The sequence below is a fragment of the Papilio polytes genome, unplaced genomic scaffold (assembly GCF_000836215.1).
Source record: "Papilio polytes unplaced genomic scaffold, Ppol_1.0 DF821400.1, whole genome shotgun sequence".
Lineage (NCBI taxonomy): Eukaryota > Metazoa > Arthropoda > Insecta > Lepidoptera > Papilionidae > Papilio > Papilio polytes.
The window spans coordinates 2,676,838-2,700,355 of NW_013527804.1; the positions used below are offsets into that span (position 1 = coordinate 2,676,838).

Consider the following 23,518-nt stretch of genomic DNA (forward strand, 5'->3'; position numbering starts at 1 on the left):
CGGATCTGGATGAAATTCGTCATAGATGTCTACATCCATAGGCTACGTTTAATTCCCAAAATAGGTACGGTTCCCTGATGCATTGATTTAGTTTATTTTATGTTTTTTTTTAAATATAAGGTGGCAAACAAATAAGCGGCCACCTGAATCCACCGAAATGGAAAGCGACCGCTGCCCATAAACATCCGCAATTGGAGATGCGTTGCCTACCCTTAATTGACAGAGGAGGAGACGCTCATAAAGAGGACATTTCCACTTCCTGTGCATCTCCTTCGCTGTCAAATCCACTTTTCCTTCCCATCCTTTGCTCGTAAGAAAAAGGTGGAAAGGAAAAGAGACTAAAATTAGAACTCCGGCACCACACTCATCAGACGAAACTCGGAATTCCACTTCACGCCTGTTTTCTGTATGGTCGTGGTATTGCACCGAGCGAGCTGGGCCATTTGTGCGAAGATGTTGAAGCGGGCTCTATCACTGTTAACTGTACAATTCTTCAACGGTTCAACATGTATTATTAAAATTTGGAAACGAGAATGTAAAATATACTTGTAATAGCAGGATTTAATTTACATAGCTAAATGAGGAGACCAATCTTAACAATATCCAAGAGTTTAGATATCGTATCCGTTTAAATATTTAATATAAACATCAAGGAAATGATAAATAGATAATCCTATACCTGTAGATAAAACTAAGATTAACTATCTCATTTGATATGCTCTGGGAAATAATTGAAAGATTTTTAAATACACTTATTTTATCTTTGAAATATTCCAGACGTTTTATCTTGACTGGATAACGGCTGTAAAAGAGTTGTCTACGCTTTAACGATTTTAAAAACTTGTCGGTTTTTTAAATAACTCTGATTGGGTGGCCTGAGAATTTGTTTCAAATTCTTGAAGCTAATTGTCAAATAAGTTGTACTCTTCGTCTCGTTTACTTTAATTAAGTTTTTTACATTGTTTTTATTAATAACTTCATCCGCGTTAGATTAAAGCCTATGTTACTCACAGATAAATTACCTGTCTAATGGTGAGAGAATTATTAAAATCGCCCTAGTAGTTTTTGAGTTTTTTTAATACATACAAAAATACAAATCTTTCATCTTTATAATATTACTAGCTTTCGCCCGCGACTTCGCCCGCGTGTAATTTAAATATAAAGCCTATGTTACTCACAGATTAATTACCTTTCTAACAGTGAAAGATTTTTTAACATTGGCCCAGTAGTTTTTGAGTTATTGCAATACATACAAAAATACAAATCTTTCCCTTTTTTTAATACTAACTGTTGCTCACGACTTCGCTCACCTGAAATTAAAATATAAAGCCTATGTTACTCACAGATAAATTACCTTTCTAACAGTGAAAGAATTTTTAAAATTGGCCCAGTGGTTTTTGAGTTATTGCAATACGTGTACAAATACAAATCTTTCCTCTTTAAAATATTAGTATAAATAGATTTATTCGAATTAATAATTGAGAAAAAAATCGTATTCTGCTGTATGTTGAAACGAATCTATTAAGATTAAGTTTTCGGAAAAAACTTGGTTCTAATGCGTATCCTTATTTAATACGCAGTTACATATTAAAATGTCGTTTTAATATTCGGCCGCAAGACGACTTTAATTTTAAAAACATATAGTGAAAAATGCCTTCTATGTCCCCTTTAAGGTTATGTTGAAAAAGTGCATTAAACTATGCAAGGAATCAAAAAAACTAATTACGAATATGATCTTACTTCGAACTAATTTTGGATTAAAATGCAATAGTAACTCAAAGTGAACTTCTTACACCTTAGATAAAAACCTACAAAATTCGAAAGAACAGATAAAAAATTGTACTTATAAATATAACTTTCGGTGTAAACCCGATCTTAAAAGAAGCCTTTCATTTCGTGCCGCTGGTTAGTTTATTTTTTATTGATATCTGGTCCACAGGTAACTGGTGGTTAGGCTATCCAATATGGAGATGGCTTTATAAATTTTACACGCATTTTTTATGCGTGATGCAATATTTGTTTTTTATATTTGTAGTGTCCTTTGTTTGTATTTCAATGCATTTGAGTTTTTTTTTTATTATTTTTTCATTGTGCGTGTAAAAGTAGGTTGCGTTTTACGCATGGATAAACGGAATGGATGTTTTTTGTTTGAAAATACTTTCTCGTAACATAAATTACTTAATGTTTAACGTAACATAGTAATTTGCAATGTAAAATGAAAAAAAAAAAAAAAAACATAACTCTTCTATATGATTGAATTCTATTAATTTGTATTTGTTTATTCATATTCAAAGATTTATTACATTTATTGACTTGAATAATGTTGAATAATGCAAAGGTCACTTTCCATTTATTAAATGGCGCTAATTTTTTTAGAACAATAACAATATCTGTGGAATTAAGATAATTACTGTAACGTAGATTATTCATAAACAATATCAATGTCTTAAAAAAAATGCAGCACTGTTCTAGTGTATACTGTTAGGAACAAAATTAGTACCGTGCTGTGGAGTTGGCGCAACTCTAGATTATCGGCATAAACGTCACGTCCCTAGCTGACAGCTGTCAATGTCACTAGAAGTATGGATAGATTGGCGCGTAACTTGAGTCTTGACGAGAAGTATTGCTCTGAGTTAAAAGCAACCGTATCAATTAAATAAATTGTCTAAAAGTTCATATTAGTAAATCAATTTGATACATTTCCATACTTAATTAGCACTTAACAAAACGGAAGCCTGTACTGAATTTGGTCTCAGTGGCCTGCAATCAACGAACACGCACACTACTACACACATGTGTTTGTGTGTTCTGTTGATGTCAGTCGATCTATTTACCCTTACCTTGATTTATATTGCCATCCCTCTTACACATATAGAAATAACCTAACATTTAAAAACCATTAAATTTAACTAACTGTTAAGATTGAATGTGGATGACTAAAAAGGTAGAGGAAGACCGAAGAAAGTATGGATGGATTGTGTGAAAGAGGATATGCTTAAGAGAGTGGATTCAGATATGACGGCTGATAGAGATGTATGGAAGGGCACATACTGTGCCGACTCTCCACAAAGGAAAAGGGCAACTGAATATATTGGGAAACATTGAAAAGGTCTAATAAAAAAATCACAATGGAATTTACATACATAAAAACCTACCATACGTAAAAACAAACTATGATCGCATATACTACTGCATTACTATTAAAAAAATGATAAATTTAACGCAAATAGAATCGCAGGCCGCAATTAGTCATAAAGAGAAATTCATTTCATATAATTTAAAATAATATGTAATCCTATTAAAATGATTACAAGGTAACTAAGTTGTTGAACATGCTTTTATCTTAGTTCAAGGGATTTTTAAATAATGTTTTTGCTTTTAAATGTCTGTTGGTTACACCACTTAATTTATGAATAATCCAGCAACAAATAAAAAACCCAACATTTAGATTTCGCCATTTAAACGTGGATCTAAATAAATTATTTTAGAAATATAAACTAGTTACAATCCCTTAATTCTCTACGAAAAAAATGAATCTAAACAAATGAAGAATACACACAAAAAGAAAAATTTAAAAAAATCTCACCGATCCATCCTAATTAATAACCTTGGGAAAATCATTATAAAACTTAAATAATACCATGAAAAGACATTATGGTGACAGTCAACGGAAAATTGTAATCGTATGACAACAAATTGTCAAAGGTCGTCAATAATAACTACGTTGTCAGACCTTTCTATACTATTATAATAAAGCGTAAACACACACTTCTTTGTTGCCTAAGATCTTAGCAATTACAGCATATTTTTAAATATTTTTTTTTAATAAATAGCCCTACACTTACTTCACGCTGTAGGCTATATATTTTCACGCCATTAAACTTAGGGGGTAAAAATATTTTTGATATAATCCCTAATGTGGGAGAGAGAGACCATAAGTTGCTGCCAACATCAAGAAAGCAAGAGTGCCATAGTAAGGTAATTGGTAATTTGACATTTGCAATTGATAATTTAACAAATGCAAACAATAAATTTATAATTTCATGCGGATGAAGCCGCACGCGAACAGCTAGTAATAAATAGTTCCAATGTAAGAGAGGGCATACACCTCTAACTAAATTGTTGAACAACTGTTCAGCCTCGCTTTGATTTCTATAATCTTATATAGATACACTACTTGATTTTTAGTTGGGCAACACAGTTGAAAGCCAAAACGATAATCACACAAAAGTTATGCGATTGTATAGTCGGAGGTGCGCGCGCTCTAAGACTATCGTATTAACTACAATGTTACAACTATAGTTATCCAATCTACGTGTTAGTTACGCAGCACCATAAGCCACAATCTGATATGTATATCCGTCTATCTTTTTGTATACGAACAATGTTACATTTAAGTAAATTATCTGCAAATTAATTTCCAATGCTGTTTGTCAGTTGGACAAAAACAATATACCATAAAGGGGAAACGTTTCGCGTTTCGTTTGATGATGTATTTCCCTTCCCACTCTTCCCCGAGAACAGGAAAGTCGGTTCAAGGTGACATCATGATGTCTTTGGGCAGTGGTCGCTTCGCTATTCCCGCGATTTTTTATAGCCGTTTGCTTGTTTGGATGCGAATGGTTGGATGTTTGATAGAGTTTGTAGTCTAAATGGCGGAACGGATTTCGATGAAATTTAGACTACTCGTTTTTATTATTCTACGGGGACGGAGTCGCGGGCAAAAGCTAGTAAGATATTAGGTTATTTCTTAATAACCATATCCGCTATATCCTACTGTCTAATTAAAGCAGACACTAAAATATTATGTAACTTTTATCTATTGAAATATAACTACGTCTTAAGTGACTTCCACTTATCGTTTTGTGCTTGTACATTGTTTTCGATAACGCATTTAATATGTGGAGTGGCTTTTTGTTGTCGACCTTATTAATGATTAGATAGATTAATGATATTAACCGTTCAATTCGATCGATGCTTTCGAGTTTTCATTAAAGCAAAGGGTGCAGCCACAGTGTTAGCGTAAAAATTCACACAGAAGAAATATACTCCTCGACTGTTTATAAACTTTGCCGTACCCTGTAAAGTTTAAACGTTATTTTAATTTATGTTTGTGTATACAAACACATATTTACACAAACACATATTGAACAACTCTGTGTGTTATCGTCAATTAAAATGTAGGTGCATGTTAAACGATGCCTTATTAAAAACGATGACATCCTAAGACAGGTTTGTCCTTTTATTAAAAAGGTTATCATTTTCAATTGAGAACAGCGCCATCTATGACTAAAAAATTGCAGCGTTTTAGTAGTTTTTTATAATCATGTGTTTACTAGCTGTTACCCGCGACTTGGTCCGCGTTTATTAGAAAACAGACGAACTGTATAAATAACAAAAAGCTGCTTATCCCTCGGGAACCGGACATTTCTCGGGGATGAACCCCATCCTATGTGTTCTCCAGACTATGCTCTAAACCTGTGCCAAATTTAATGGAGATCCGTTCAGACGTTTAGGCTACAAACGCTAACAAACATCTATCCATTGTAACATTCGCATTTATAATATTTAGATGATGTTAAATTAAATGTTATTGTTTTAATTTATTTTTACTTGTTAAAATCTATTTATGAACAATATTTGATTTCTTTACCCCACGCTGTTATCCGCTCGCACTGCGACTCAACATTAAAGCTTCTATCAAATCTATTACACTTCAAGTCGTTATGATCAGTGATAATAAATCTTCAATGATTTTAATTACATCGATCTGCCACAACATTTCTACTGCTATTATACAGTTGTCATATTAAATTTCTATACGAAGCCAATGTTGAAGAATTGTTCAATTAACCATTTGTAATACATCTATTTAGAGCGAACACACGCTATCGCACAACTGTTCAGTCGTGCTTTGATTCCTCTGAGCTTATATGGAGGTGCGCACACGATTTTTAGTTGTGTAATCAAATAGTTGTCATTGGTCGCACCACGCCACGTTGCACGCTGCACAGACAGAAGGACAACAGACACCACGAAATGGACAGGCCCACGAGGCGCAAGGGAAGTCGGCAGACCAGACGATGTCGTACAAGATATGGGAAAATAATGGATGAAAAAAGGAAAAGATAGGGACGTATGGAAAAGGTTGGAGGATGGACCCAGAATGGTGTCCAGTTACTGGAACAAAAAGGCTAAATAAAAATAAATAATTAAAATAAATGAAATAGTTGAATTAGCTGCGAAACAATCGACAATCGCACAATGTCCGATAGTTTAGTCAAAGGTGTGCGTCCGCTCTTATTCTACTAAATTTTGTCTACGTACTAAAATCTAGTCATATATGTAGCTATGTCATTTATGTTACATTTAATAGTAATGTAGCTTTCTAATAGTAAAAGAATTTTTGAAATCGGTTCAGTAGTTTTTCAAGTTAATATATTTCATATAAAAATACAAAATCCTCTTCATAAAATTACTAACTGTTGCTCGCGATTTTCTCCGCGTGAAATTAAAAAAAAGTAGCCTAAGTTATTCACTGATATCGTAGCTTTTTAAGGTTGAAATTATTATTTAAATTGTCCCAATAATTTTTGAGTTCATTCGTTACATACAAAATACAAATCCTTTCCCTTTGTAATATTAGTATGAAAGTGCTGATGTATAAATTCTCGAAACATTTACAAGAATTCTAAATACCGCATTGTCCTCATTAACTGTAATCAGATTTAAAAATATATTCTAAGTCCACTTAGTTCTACTTAACTAATTACATTTTGTTTATTTAAATACTAGCTTTTTCCCGCGACTCCGTCCGCGCGAATTAAAAAAACACAAAGTGAGTAGCCTATGTGTTCTTCCAGACTGTCCTCTACATCTCTACAAATTTCATCGAAATCCGTTCAGCCGTTTAGGCTACAAACTCTAACAAACATCCATCCATCTAAACTTTCGCATTTGTAATATTAGTATGAGTATGATACATGCATTCCAATAGAACAAAATAATATTTGTACCTTTTTACTGACCGTACTCTTTTAAGAACTATGACGTCACGATATGACGGGTACTTGCACAATTGCTCGAAACTCAATGTAGTTAGTAAAATATTAATCAAATTAAAAAAATTAAGCATGGATAACATTATAAAGAGGAAATGTTTGTATTTTTGTATGTATTGAAATAACTCAAAAACTACTTGACTTTTTAAAAATTCTTTCACCATTAAAAAGCTACGTAAATAGGCTACAATTTTTATTATTTTTTAATTTCATCCGGACAAAGTCGCAAACAACAGCTAGTTAAGTAAAAGAAGCTCTTGTTCTTATTTATTAAACGTAGAAACATTTCTGTACATCTTTGATTCATTTTTTACCACTACCCAACGTATTTCTTACTCTGTTCATATTTCATAAGAATGTACGGCCAGTTTTTACGTTCATATTTCTTTATATCCAAGCCCGAGAAATCCACAATATTTCATTCTTGACCTTAGATTTGTGATACAAGAACTTTATTATTCTTTACCTCATTCTTTTAATATTGTTTGTTAAGGGTAAAATATTAATTTAATATTTACTAAATAAATTTAAATAGAATAAGTGCTTAGTTAACATCAACAATAGGCACTAAACAGAAAGGGGCCTTAAGAGTCTTAACATTCTTACGTAATTCTGTAACCCCCTCTCCCTATTAGTAAAAAGGGGGTGCCGTAGATATCGTCTCAAGCGCTGGTTTTACTAGAACCGGCACTGAAAGTGAACGATGTGTGAATAAAACTAAGACTATAAACGTCGACTACCCAAAACTATTGTAACATTCCGCAGTCATTATTCAAGCTTCCACCTCTTTATTGACGTAGTAACAGCCTGAGTTACATCGGAAATTGCATTGCGACCTACTTTGAGTTTTAAGAGACAGGACCTGTAAGCGCACATTTCACAACCGTCAAATGATACCCTACAAGGATCGCAGAAGGTGTAAGACCTCGCTCTGTGGTAGGCATTAGGGAAGAAGTCGGCAAAGGCTCATGATGATGATGATGATGATGATAAAATATTTCTACTTGCTTACGAGTATATGTAGGGTATTCAAATAATTAAGTTAGTTCATACATCTTTAATTGTTTAAATTCTACATATCAGTACGATTGCATTCTTACGCGTAGTCCATTTTTATATACTCCAAGTAGAAGCGTAGTAGATATGGTACCTATAGCGAATTGCTATTGAAAAGAGGAATGCTTCCTCCGCTGATTGTTGGTGTTCTGATTAAATGGGTAGACGTGAGTCGTTACAGGAATTTATGCAATGCATTCGGAGCAGAATTGAATCTAGATATACGAGAAAAGGAGATATATTATAGAAAGTAATTCTCTAGATGCATCGAAAATTAATCTTTGAGATTTTTAGCGAAGAGCAAGCAATTATCTAGTGTTTAGGTGAGGGTGACCCATAGATATTTAAAACATCATAATTAATAATAAATTGGACGTCTACCTAGCAGATAAAATAACGGACAAACTAAAAGAAGTACTTTTTCTATACGATTTTAAACATTCTTTAACCTTTAGAGAGGTAATTTATCTGTGAGTAACATAGTATATCATATATTATTTTTTATTTTCGCGCGCAGGCTTTTGTGAGTAACAGCTAACAAATAATAAACTTGAAGCAAAAGTCTACCATGATAAAAATTACAACTAATAAAATTCAGTGTTATTAAAGTGATCATTGCCGTTTTTATATTAGCCATCAATCAATAGAAGGAACATAGCGAGCAATGTACGTTGATATAATACATGTTTAACGAAATACATTGCGCCTGGTATCACAAACGAAGGCAGCAATTTGGTAAATTATTCCTTTCCGAGTTGCGTGAAACGTGCGTTCCAAAAGCCGTTGTCACCCTGTTTTGTGTTTTATTTATAAAAGCAACGTTGATTTTATCGACTTTATATTTAATTTGCTTCGTTAATTTGACCCTATCTTACTGATAAAAAGAAATCTTCCAGTTAATTGTTTTAGATTAGATTTTAAGTAAACTCTGAATAAAACGAATTTCTTTGACATTTTTTAAGAATTTTATAAACTACATCTCTTTCCGTTAAATATAAAAATAATTATATTAAACTTCCTGTTGTATTAAATAAATAAAATAAATAAACTTGAACAAAAATCTTAAACAACATCTATATATCAAAAAAGATACATTTCATGTAATATTGCTTCGTCCAATTACGCACAAATAACTCCTACTTGCATGAAACGTTTTCCAAGATTGCAATACATTCAGCCTTTCGATTGTAAACTTTCATCGGAAAAGAAAACTATAATAACACAAACCGAATAGAATCTAATATGCAAATTCGAACCATTTTTTCTTATAATTTTGTCTAGTTTACTAATGATTTTTTGTTTAGAGTTTTAAGAATAACATTTTTTTCTATACCAATATTATAAAGAGGAAAGATTGTTTTTTTGTGTATGTGTTTGATTCACACAAAAACTACTGGGCCGATTTTAAAAATTCTTTTGCCATTAGAAAGGTAATTTATCTGTGAGTAGCATAGGCCATGTTTTATATATTTTTTTTAATTTAACGAGGGAAAAGTCGAGCAACAGCTAGTATATAATATAAAAAAAGGGGTCAAACGAGCGGCGAGAACACCGAGGTGGTCAACAACGCCCATTGACATCAGCAACAAAAAAGGAACTACAGAAGTGTTGCTGGCCTTTGAGGAAATGATAGGCTCGCTTCTTGAAGGACCCTAAGTTATTATCATGCCCTTATCCTTATGGAAAGTCAGCATAGTATGTACCTTCTGTTCTTCCATACACCTTTATTAACGGCTATAACTAAATTCCCTCTATTCTTAAGAAACAACTGCTGAATATAGATGTAATTTGACATAGACGTAGAGAATAATCTAAAATAGCACATAAGCTACTTTCCTTTTTTTTAATTCCACGCAGAGTCGTGTCGAGAGTCGTCAAAAGCTAGTGTTTAAGTATTTCTTTAATAATTTTACACAGTACAGTCAACCGGAGTGGTGTTTGCTTCATTGGCCTGCAATGAAGGAATGTGGATTTTCTACCATTTAACTCTGTCTAGTAAGACGACTGTATCCATTTACAATATCGAATGAATGACTTGATTTTAAACTTAGACTATAGAGAAACGGACTAGGCAAAGAGCCGCCGTTTTCTTTATAATTAATGTTAAAGTGGATTTGTATTACAACAACTCCAAAACTAATGGACGGATTGTACGAAATTCTTTCATCATTATTACGATGAGTGATTGAGCCCCAATTATAATTGTACAACTAATTTTAGTAATAGTGTTTTTTCTTTTGTTTTTAAAAACTATGTTATCAGAAAAGAACGTAGGCTATATTTTTTATTATTTCTCAATTTCACGCTGACGAAGTCGCGAACAAGAGCTAATTCTAAATATTTTTTGCAACAGATTATTTGTTGGGTTACTTAAAAATGGTCTATTGTATGTCATGTCGAAACTTATGTGTAATTAAAGCGTTTAAACATGTTGATTCATAAATTAACACACACGAAACGTGTACACAAGTTTCATTGTTCGCTTATTATCACGAAGACACACGCTTGTCAGGTCCTGTCTATCAAGAGTCAAAGATTTTAAATATGTTGTGGCGAATGGGTTTATTCTTAGTCCTGGCAATGCGGAAATGCTTGATATTTTCTGCCTTTATATGTCAACATGATAATTATGTAATTTTACGAAAGAATTTCAGCTATTAGTGAGAACGTCGATTTATTATTTGACTTTCTTTAAGAAATTCTGTTTATTTATGAAATACAAGCTGACGCCCATGGCTCCGTTCGGAATTAATAGATGTTCTTCCAGACTTTGCTCTATATCTGTGCCAAATTTTATGAAGATTCGTTAAGCTGTTTAGGAGATACCTTCTAACAAACATTCATCCAAACTTGTATGGAGGTGCACACACTACTTAATTTTTAATTGTGCAACTAAACAATTGAATTGGCGTCGAAACAATCGACAATCTCTTAGCCAAACTTGGTAAGAGTCCTATCAACCATATAACATTATAAGGACGATTATAAAACAGGAATTAAAACCAATCTGAACGAGTATTTTGATTGTTAATCTACAAAAATATCAGTACTAAAAATATTTTCTTTAATACTAAAGAGAAATTACTTATTATTTTACTCTAAGATGAAACTTATATATTCCTTGAAATACATTAAAATCATGAAAACGAAGTAAGAAAACGGCAAAAACAATTCCAATTACTTTGATTAGAAAAGTGCGAGCCCAGTAACCCGAGACAGATTGTCTTAAATTCCACCTAATGAAGCCATTTATTCGATAAACGCCCCTCATATGTGACACACGGTTACTTAGAACATCGAACAAAATACAACATGACATCCCTTAAATTACATCCTAATATTATGGATTAGTTTGTTAGAGTTTGTAGTCTAAACTACTAAACGGATCTCAAAATTTGGCATGTAGAGGATAGTCTGGAAGAAAAAATAGGCTACTTTTGTTTTATTTTAATCCCACGAGGACCGAGTCGCGGGCGAAAACAAGTGAACCAAAAAAAACTAACCAAATAAAATAAATGAATATACTTTGTTTACAAGTACATTAATAAAAAGAGATTTTTTAAATATTTGTTAAGCTACCGCTTGACCACGATCTCACCTGAAGGAAGTGACAATGCAGTCGAAAGATGGTACGCGCTAGCTTAATAGGAAGCTGTTCACTCTCCTTTTGAAGAAACTCCTTTTGGATCCCATAAATTAAGGTCTTAAAAATAACCTAACGGTAACAAGGTTGCTGCATTAGCGACAGCAGCAGGTACCCGAAGGGCCCCCTCCTCGGCGGTACAAAACAAAACTCCTTTTGAATTTAGGAATTTAAAAAGTTATGGCCAATGAGATTCTACTCAGCTTTTTCTGTATTATTCTAGAATTTCAATTCTCACGTCACGTCAGGTTTTAATATTGTTGAACAAAGTTCGACAATCCAAAGGTCAGTGTGTATTGATTTATCAATCAAGAATTAATATTTATTTCTTTCTATTCTAAAAACATCTCAGTATATTTAAGATGAAGTTCTAAATTCAATTTTATAGCTTAAAAGTCCAATTATATATTTTTTATTATTTTCTAATTAACACAATCATTAAAACTAATTATTTACTTTCTCAATATGTATCTAATCGAAACAATAAAACCTTTTTAGAATACCAATTGTATTTATCTGAACAATTAAAACGATTTTAACTAACAGAAATGAGATACGCTCTCAAATCAGAATGGAAGCGAAACGAGATAGTTCAAGGTTTACGATTCATTTTTATTTCATTTGTAAGTGATACTTGAATGTTGATAAATCTTATTCTCGTATAATTACTTTTAATAATACGGCTCCTACGTGTATAGCTGTAACTAAAAAAATGAAATTTTTCTAGAGAGCAATTTCAGAACGTCAATATTATAGACGTATTTTTACTAAAGTTAAATTAAAAAAAAATTAACAAGATAACAAAATCTTGTTAAGTAGAGAAGTACTCTTGTTTAAGAAATTCACGTCTACCTAAAGAAGTCTACGACTGGCAATATCCATCTCCAATGTGAATTATGGAGTAGCAGAATTTTGTTAAAATGTGAGTTGCAACATTTTGCATAAGAACCATTGTTAATGTCTGGTTATGAAGTGCATAATTTATGATTTCCTCCATCCGTTACCGGACAATGTTATTAAATTGTACTTCTGAGAGTCATTTTAAAATGTATTTTGATAATACATACCTTTCTAAACATAACCTCAAAGATTGTGCAAACTCTTTTATAGCTTACTAGCTGTCCCCGTGCAGCTTCATTCGCATGAAATTATAAAAACTTTATTTCATTGTTAACATTTTTCAAATTCTCAATTGGAAGTGTCAACATTACCGTTACCATAATAACCTTGATTCCTTCATTTTTGCAGCTTGTAGCTTATCTCTTTCCCACTTGGAGGTTTTTTTGGAATTTATTTACCCCCTAAATATAGTAGCGTAAATATTTATAGCGTAAAACGTGTCGTCAGTGTAAGGCTTTTAATTAAAGAAAGAATTATTCAAAAATATGCTGTGATTGCTGACATCCTACGCCACGAAGTAGTGTGTGTTTACGCCTCATTATATTAGTATAGTTAATCTACAATAAATGTTAGTACAAAAATATTACTAATTGTATAATTCAAAGTGTTAAGATGTTACAAAGGTAGAGGAAGACCGAAGAAAATGAGGATATGCTTTGAGATATGACGGCTGATAGAGATGTATGGAGGAGGAGCGTCGGTGGCTCAGTGGTCAACACTTTACTTGTAATCTACAGGTCTTGGGTTCGAATCCAGCCATGTACCAATGTGATTTTCGATTTTTCGATTTTTCATATGTACATAATTTACCCGACGTTCTTACGGTGAAGGAAAACATCGTGATGCAACCTGCACATATCGGCGAAGAAATTCAAAGATATGCGGGAAGTCAACCAACCCGCAGTGGGCCAGCGTGGTTGACTATGGCCTAGTCACCCTTACTTAGGGTAGGCTCCGAGCCCCTCGGTGGGGACGTATAGTGAGCTGGTGATGATGAGAGATGTATGGAAGAGACAATACTGTGCCTAATGAAGTTCTACGGTTATAAAGAATCTAATTCCATAAAATAGTAAGAAACACTCGCATCAACAATTAGTAGATGTAACTAACATAACGAGGCCAAATAAAATTCAATAATTACTTGCTCGCAGAACGTAAGCGGTTAGGGTACATCGTTATTTTTAATGACCGACATTTCAATTTGACATTTATGTCGCATTAAGGAAAGCCTCGTCCAAATATAACCTCACATTTTAAGCTATCTGAATTAATAAAATCGATTGCTCATTCCAACCATTGGCCTAGCAAGCAAGCGCCAATAGCCTAATGGCCTAACCATTAAGGTAAGGATTTCCGAAAATGTGGTGGGTTCGAATCAGTATTTTAAATGAATTTTAAGTTTAAGCTTGGCCTTTTCATTTAAGACAGTCTTACTTATATGATTTCGTTTCAGTAATCTTTCGTTAGGCTAATTATACGAGCTAAGAACTTTAAAATTATTTTTTATAAGGAGCTGTCCCCAAACGGCTTCATCCGCATGAAATTATAAAAAACTTTATTTTATTGTTTACATTTTTCAAATTCTCAATTGCAAATATCAAAATTACCGTTACCATAATAACCTTGCCTTCTTAGTGTTGCAAAATTGTAGTTTATGGTCCCTTTCCCACATGGAGTTTTTTTCCAATTTAACTAAGCCCATAAGTTTAATAGCGTGACAATATATTCGTAGCCTAAAGCGTGTCGTAAGTGTAGGGTTTTTTATTAAAGAAATAATTATTGAAAACTATGCTGTGATTGCTGACATACGCCACAAAGTAGTGTGAGTTTACGCTTTATTATATTAGTACAGATATAGATTAACTACTAGAATTAGAGGAAGTTTTAAAGTAGCGCCAGTGGTGGAGAAATTGAGAAGCAAAAGGTTAGCGTGGTATTGACATGTCATGCGACGAGACGGGGACATAAACCAGAAAGTGTTAAGATCGAACGTGGATGGCTACAAAGGTAGAGGAAGACAGAAGAAAGTATGGATGGATTGTTTGAAAGAGGATATGCTTAAGAAAGGAGTGGATTCAGATATGACAGCTCCGTAAGGGATAAAAGCAAGTGGATGATGATGACATAAATTACTAGAATATACTTGATTAGAACTTATATCTTAAATCTTATAATACCAAACTCTAAGCCTCATCTCAACCTGTACGCAAAAACGGCCGGGATTTGTTGATACGAGCCCTAGATCTTGCCTATCTTACTTGATTTGCATTGAAACAAAGTAATTTTGCGCTGGAACTTAAATCCCTTCTAAGTGAAGGGGTGAATTCTTAGAGGCCGCGCCTTACGTCGTGTAGGAAACAGGTTTGTACGCAATGTCGGTGTACTTACCTGTACTGACAGCATAATTTAATTTATAGGCAGATTTTCTTTAAGATTAGATTCACTTATTAGGTAATAAGAAAATCTAGCTTTTGCCCGCGACTCCGTCCGCGTGGAATTAAAAGAAAAAACAAAAGTAAGTACCCTATGTTTTTTCCAGACAATTGTTTACATCTATAAAAAAAATCATTGATCCGTTTAGGCTACAAACTCTAACAAACATTCATCCATCCATCCATCCAAACTTCCGCATTTATAATATTAGTAAGATATAGAACCGTAAAACCGTAAACTTTTTCTCCTGTTTCAAACAGTATTTATAAATTACATTACAAAAGTCGTATAGTAATTATAAAAAACCGATAAAAGTTTCCTTAAATTATTTTAAATATAAAATAATCGCTCCTCCTCTCTCTTTCACTTAATACGCTACATTTGCTATCTCTCTCATGTAACGAAACGTCACGTGACATTGAAACCTTGTTTATTTCATGATTTCGGCTTTATTACTAAACTGGGTGTTGCTCGAGACTTCGTCCGCGTGAATTTAAAAATAACAAAAATGTATACTTATGTTACTATACACCTATGGTACTCATCTTTCTAATGGCGAAAGAATTATTAAAATTGGCCCAAAAGTTTTTGTGTTATGAAAAAATATAAATCTTTCCCCTTCATAATATTAGTAAAGATATTAAAGAGCTAGTTGTCTAAAACCGATACAATGAATTAAATTATGGCCAGATACTGAAAAGAATCTTAAATATTTCTTCGTAAGCGTCGCTTACAATCTGATAAACGTAAAAATTGAATGGCATTTGAAGTATAATAGTGGCTTTATCATTTAAGAAGCTGTTACATATTTAAGAAATGTTTCAGTATACGGCCCTTAATTGCAATAAATTCAACACGGATTCCCATTTGCATCCAACTCGCCACCTCTATTGGTTACTCTAAACCGCATTGAGAATTTCAATTTTAGTAATAACTGCAACGAACACCGATGTTCGAATTTTAAATTCACCTGATAAACCAATACGACTCAGGGTGCTTCAAGAAGAGAGCCTATCATTTTCGCAAAGGCCGGCAACGCATCTGTAGTTACTCTGGTGTTGCAGATGTCCATGGGCGTCGTTGACCACCTCTGTGTTCTCGTCGCTCGTTTTCCCCCTTCTCTTATATAAAAAACCTTATAAACTACAAGATACCTTTAAATAAAGTTGTTACAAAGTTACAATAAAAATGCTATATTGTAAAATCCACGATAGATGTAAAAAAATAGCAACCCTAAAAATGAACAATGGTATTCTTTTTTCTAAAGTAATTATGTGTGTAAAATACATCTGGTTTGACCAATGTTTAAAATGACCAATTTATTTGAAGAAGCACTTCCACTAAACATCGAAATTAGTGACTTAAAAATACTAATTTAAGTCGAAAGAATTGTAATCGATTATTGTTAGTAATAAATTTATGTATACTTCATAATTACCCTACTATTATTAGAGAAATAATGTAAAGAAACAAATCAAAACTAGAACAGAGATAGATATTTTTTAAAACAAAACAATTTAATAAGTAATAAAACAGTCTTACTAATATTATAAATGTAAAAGTTTAGATGTATGGATGTTTGTTAGAGTTTACAATATTAACGGTCGAACGGATCTCGATAAAATTTGGCATAGATGTAGAGCATAGTTTGGAAGAACACATAGGCTACATATTTTTGTTTTTAATTACACGCGGACGGAGTCGTGGGCAAAATCTTTCATAATAATATCATATTTATTTCAACGCTGTAAATATACCGCAAGAAAAGATTACAGCAATCACATTAAAACACAGGTCAAAAGATGAACGTTTAAAAAAATAATTAATGATACAGTTAATTACAATTTAATAGAACACCTTTTATAACATCAAATCAAAACAAAACCTAAAACAACAAGCCAATAGAAAATTTGATTATACAGTGTGTTCCTGACAACTGTTCGATAAAAATTATAGCCTCCGAGTAACTGTTTCGTATGTTTTATTCAACTTCAGGACTTCGATCTATGAATATGTATTTTAAAAACATCTAATAAGGTAAAAAACTAACAGAAATTTCGACCTTCTTACACTAACCTTATGACGTAATTAAAAACATAAAAACTTTTTACTATCAGTTAAAAAAATATCTAATTCACGCACACATTTCTACATGACACCTCTACCTTGTTTTCGAAGCTCTGCAGTGCGGTGCGAGCGAGACAGACATATGGAGTTTTCGTCTACACGAGCGGTGTCGAAACATTATTGCACCGGTAGTAAGGAGTGAAAGAGATCAATAATGAGAGGCACGAGGAGTTGAAAAGGGATTTCAGATTAAGGTCGTTGTCGAGTCAAAGAGCAAGCAGTATTGTAGTTTGTATTAGGCACATAATTAAGTTGATGAAGCAATTAATGATTTTAAGCGATACCCGGTAGATTCAAATAGGTAAATGTGACCATACTTTTGATTTAAGGTTCATTTAAACAGTTAACCTTGTATCATAGCTCAAAGAGGTAATTTTTTGAAAATCAAATCAATTTAATTCCTTAATTTTTTCTGTTTCTTCAAATTTACAATATTGAGATATTTAAATTAAATAACATACAAATCCCTTTCCACTTAAAAACTAAAACTTTAGTAATTAAGCATATCTAGCTACTAAAAAGTAACTAGATCTAGTCCTTTTAACCATTTGTATATTAAAATAGACTAATTTTTCGAGCAAACGTGAATATTCTACCTAATTCACCGTCTTCGTTTATTTGGTGTATGACAAAAAGTCTGTCCGGGCGAGCGTAGCTTCCACACACCCTCAGTACTGGCTGGGCGCGAGACGTGGCAGTGTGTATGTACCCCTATTCGCGACGCGCGTGGATTTACGCGGCATTTTAATATTATTCTTCATTCGTTTTTGTTTTAAACGAGTGAATTATATGACAATTTTAAATGACTTGTTGAGATTTTTTGTTTTATTTTAAGTGAATGGTGTTTGTTTTAAGATTATTTTGGATTTAACATTGTGTTTAGTGTATGATAGTGTTATTTTTTAATTAAAAAGGTTAGTGTACATTTACTTATAAAAATTAAATTTAGAAAAATAGATTTTACAGTTATCTAATTAATATAAATGTGATAGTGTGGATGGATGGATATTTGTTACGTATTACTAAAATGACAACCCATCATCCTGAAATTTGATACAAATGTAGAACATACTCTTAGTAATATTATAAATGCGAAAGTTTAGATGGATAGATGTCTGTTAGAGTTTGTAGCATAAACTGATGAACAGATTTCGAAGAAAATTACCATAGATGTAGAGGATAGTCTGGAAGAACACATAGGGTACTTACTTTTTTTTATTTCACGCGAAAAGAGTCGTGGATGAAAGCTAGAATAACATATTTAAATAATACTTTACTATGAAATAAAATAATAGTTACTAATCATTACTTTTGGGTCATACAAATTATTAATACGGTTTTTTAAAATAATTTTTATGCTAGAATTAAATTTTTAAATTAATATAAAAATACCTAGAGAAAGTAAAAACGCTCTGTGTTGTTAATAACTATTAAAAAGTAAGATTTTATTTTTATTACTAATAAAATGCTACAACGAATCGATTCAGTATTTCATTTACTTTTTCTCTAAGGTCTAGTAAAATTTCGTGAACGGTAATCGCATCAGTTGACTATTGAAATCACCACAGTTTTAAAATCATCATCATCACCAGCTCACTATACGTCCCCACCGAGGGGCTCGGAGCCTACCCTAAGTTAGTGTGACTAGGCCATAGTCAACCACGCTGGCCCAGTGCGGGTTGGTTGACTTCACACATATCTTTGAATTTCTTCGCCGATATGTGCAGGCATCACGATGTTTTCCTTCACCGTAAGAACGTCGGGTAATTTATGTACATATGATAATTCCAAAAATCGACCGAAAATTCGAACCCAAGACCTGTAGATTACAAGTCAAGTGCTTAAACCACTGAGCCACCGACGCTCTACACAGTATTAAAATGCCATATAGATATTATGGAAAAAAATAATATAATTTTGTAAATTAATATGAAAAAACAAGTTATACTGCAAATTAAATGATTAGTTACTTTACTGGCTTTCGTAGTTATAAAATTTCACAGAAAATAGTATGAATGAACCGTAAATTATTTAAATAAACAATCTTAATAATACTTACTAATATTATAAATGCGAAGGTTTAGATGGATGGATGTTTGTTAGAGTTTATAACCTAAACAAATGAACGGATTTCAATTAAATTTGGTTAGATGTAGAGGATAGTATGGAAGAACTAGGCTACTCATTTTTTTTAATTCCACGCAGACGGAGTCGCGGGGGAAAGCTAGTACATTTATATTTTCTTCTTGTAATGTATAGATCGTGATAAGCTGATAGAGATGTATGGAACAGTGGCAGTATTGCCAACCGTAGGAAAAATGGCAATACATTCTGATGTCCAGAATGACAATGTAAAAGTCTTGTCACCTTAACACTGCAATGACCAATCTATACTATATACTAATATTATAAAGATTTGTGTTTTTGTATTTTTTGAAACAACTCAAAAACTACTGAGCCGATTTTAAATATTCTTTCATCAGACACATACAAAAGTTATTTTTTATCATTATATTTTATACAAGATCTTTATTAATACCTACAATAACGGACCTTAATTCACACTCAATTCACGGTCCAAACTTTTCGGTACAAGCTTAATTTTGGTAGAAATCGAATGTATTGGGAGCTTTTATTATCTCAGGTAATACCGGGTTGGTAGTTAGTTGAATCTCTGGACCTTCGGTACAAAAATAAAACAACAGTAGCCACCGCACCTGTTGGTCAATTATCCCAAGTCATGGCCTCTCTGGGAAACTCGTTTTAACTTTGATTATGCTCGATTACTATTTGTTCGATTCTCACTCGTTGACAAGTCGATTAAAATAAAATGCATTACGCAGACTTGTATAAATGGATAGGCTGTAACTGTGGTATTTTTGTGATTATTTATTGAAAATTTTACAAAATTAAATATTTGCACAAATATGGCCCCCCAAAAACCATATAATTGGTTTGCCCCCGGGTGCGGTATTTTGACGCTGATGATTGCGATAAACAGATTTCGAAGTAATAATATCGATAGACTTAACTGTTTTAATATGAAAAGGCGCGTTTACAATAATTTGTATTACTCCTAAACAACGTGTAAAAAAACTACGACATAGTAATTTAATAAGGCACTGTTCGAGTCAACTTTGTATTAAGATTAGCGATCCGCCTCGACTTCGCGCGATACCAAATAATGCATCAAAATCCGTTGTGTAGGTTTAAAGATCTAAGTAAACATATACAGACAACGGGAAGTTTTATACTATAGTGTGATCAGTGAGAATCGAGTGTGATTCGAGTGAGAACTGGTGTTAGGGTTTTCGTTACGAAAGTCACATCAAAGGTTACTTTTTGTTGCTACAAGATCTGTGTCGGGCATCCTTGTTATTTTTATCGTAAGAGTTCTCAAGTTTCAATTGTAGCCTCATTCATAGAATCTGGTATCGAGATTGTCGGATTAAAATAAAAGAAATATTGTCCCGATGCCTTTTACATTGCTAAGAGACCAAGAAGTTTTCATTGCTTCCAATTTACAGTGGACCATTGTTTTATACGCAAAGAATTCAGGTCAAAGGTATGAAGTATTTTCACTTGGTGTAGGACTTTTGTTTCAAAGATATCTTTTAATTTTCAACCGAATCTAGATCTGCCATTTTGTTGACTTTTCGAGATATCGATTACTCTTCAATGTTGAATTGTGATGACTTTAATAATCTGTAATTTGCATCTTATTTGTCTATTATACCTTTACACAAAAAAGTTACACCAATAATATAGCACCTACATTTTTTTTAATTCATAACAGTGTAGCCAGTGCCTAATTTTGTATTGATTTTATGTTTGTACTTTTTAATCTCAATTACTAAAAATGGAATTAAATTAAACCTTTTTTAACTTGATAGTCCAATAATCAAAGAAGGTTTTAAGGTATATAACATCACGCTATCACTCTTAGAAGGCAAGCAGATTTAATAATTGTGTGTAACTCCGAAGTAAAACTAGTATTTATCTATACTATTATAATAAAGCCTAAATACACACTTCTTTGTTGTCTAAGATGTCAATAATTACAGCATATTTTTGAATTATTCATTTTTTAATGAAAAGCTCTACACTTACGTCACGCTTTAGGCTATTAATGTTTACGCTATTAAACTTAGGGGGTAAATAAATTTGATAAAAACCCTAATGTGGGAAATAGACCATGAGCTACCAACTTCAAGGAACCAAGGTTGTCATTTATGAATTTGACTTTGACATTCCACAAATGTAAACAATAATATAAAGTTTATATAATTTCACGCGGATGAAGCCGCACGGGAACAGCTAGTGAATAATAAATTTCTTATCCATAACACGTCAACGGGCTCATAAACGTTTAAGTATCGCGGAAATCACCTATAGAAAACAATTGTAAGGTAAAAACTCAATCTCGTATACGCTATTGTTACCAACGGTGTGGTTTTTAACGTTTCGCTAAACCGACTGTGTCCCTTATCAGGAATTAATACGTTGTTCGGATTTACGGTGAAATCTTACCGACCTAATTCTTTGTCGCTGATAAATGGCTCATTTAATACTTGTTTATTACCATTGTAGCTTAGCGGTTGGATACATAGATTTAAAATGCACTTTTTTATTTTATTTTTAAACTAGCTTCCGTCCTCGTGGTATTAAAAAAACCAAGTATCCTATGTGTTCTTCCAGACTATCCTCTACATGTATTCCAAATTTCATTGAGATCCGTTCAGCAGTTTAGGCTACAAACTCTGACAAACATCCATCCATCCATCTAAACTTTCGCATGTATAATATTAGTATGATGTGTGTAGTGGTGGAAAGAGGAAAGGGACTACTTTATGTTTATTACTAAACTTGGTTATATTTTTATAAGTAAATTTTAAGTATTTCACTATAATTCTTTACTTAATAATCAAACGTTTACCTTTAAGTTATTTTAAAAAGATATATTACATAATAATTTATTTTTCTAATGTAGGGTTGATGACAGACGTTCGGCCTTAAAGCCCAAAACATTACATATTTTAAACACACGTCTTTCTTTTTCTCCTAAATATGAGTGGGACAGCAACACTTTTTATACAAGTTTTTGATAGTGGAATTACGCATTTACAATAGCAACAACGTAATATAAGTGACTTGATAACGGTAATGAACGGAAATGCTATTCTGTAGAACTAGTATAGGATTTCATATACATGATTAATTTGTAATTTGTAATTCAATATTGTTTTGTTATCTGTACTCAGAATTGCTGTAACTGGTTTCGATTGACCCTGTTTCCACTGTCGACACATATACAGAAACATTGTTATATGTTTTTGGAAAAAATGTTTTCGAGTATTCCGATTTAGGATATTGACAGCTTTGTTAATTTGTGTTTCCAGTTTAAAAAAATCATTTATGTTGCCATTCCTTTCGTTTATTTTGATTAAATAGAGACAACAATATGCGTGTGAATTTAAAAAAGTTTCAATGAAGTTTACATCTACTTAGCGTAAGTTAAGAAGCATTATTTGCACAAAAAAATCAGACATTGATTAGAAAGATTTGTCTTTTTCTTCATTTGTAACATCTTAAGTCAAAAACTGGAATGATATCTATAATTATTATTCTTGCACGCAATATTAGGTTAAAAATTAGCCCATGATATGGCCGTTTATGTCAGCTACCCTTCAGTGAAAGTCCGGTCGAAATCGGCCCAGCCGTTTCAGAGATTACCCGGAATAAAATCGATTTGCGGACAGACAGACAGACAAAAAAAAAATTAAATGCGATTTTCATTATCAGCAACGCAAATACATCTTTCAATCTGGAATTTTTCTTTCGATATTACAAACAGACACTCCAATCTATACTATTATAATAAAGCGTAAACACACACTTCTTTGTTGCCTAAGATGTCAGCAATTACAGCATGTTTTTGAATAATCCTTTTTTTAATGAAAACCCTTACACTTACGTCACGCTTTAGGTTATATGTTTTCACCCCATTAAATTTAGGGGGGAAAATATTTTGGATAAAAACCCTAATGTAGGTAAGAGACCATAAGTTGCTGCCAACATCAAGAAAGAAAGATTGCCAAGGTTTTCGTGTCATCTTGTCATGATAATTTGACAAATATAAACAATAAAATATAATTTTCATAATTTCATGCGGATGAAGCCGCATGGGAACAGCTAGTTTTATTATATGTATAGAATAGACTAGATTTTGTAAAAGCTAATTTAAGATAACACAAAAATAAATATCACATGTTACAGCAGTAAATTAGATATTTTTGAA

General features: G+C 32.6%; 1 protein-coding gene across 1 annotated transcript in view; it reads left to right on the top strand.

The window, feature by feature from the left end:
• Nucleotides 1–17,902: 17,902 nt before the first annotated feature.
• The window catches only part of LOC106108775 (irregular chiasm C-roughest protein-like), a 69,436-nt gene continuing 63,820 nt past the window's right edge, over nucleotides 17,903–23,518 (top strand). Inside the window, exon 1 of the mRNA XM_013290036.1 lies at nucleotides 17,903–18,134. The gene's annotated coding sequence lies outside the window, so the exon portion shown is untranslated. The remainder of the gene's footprint in view (nucleotides 18,135–23,518) is intronic.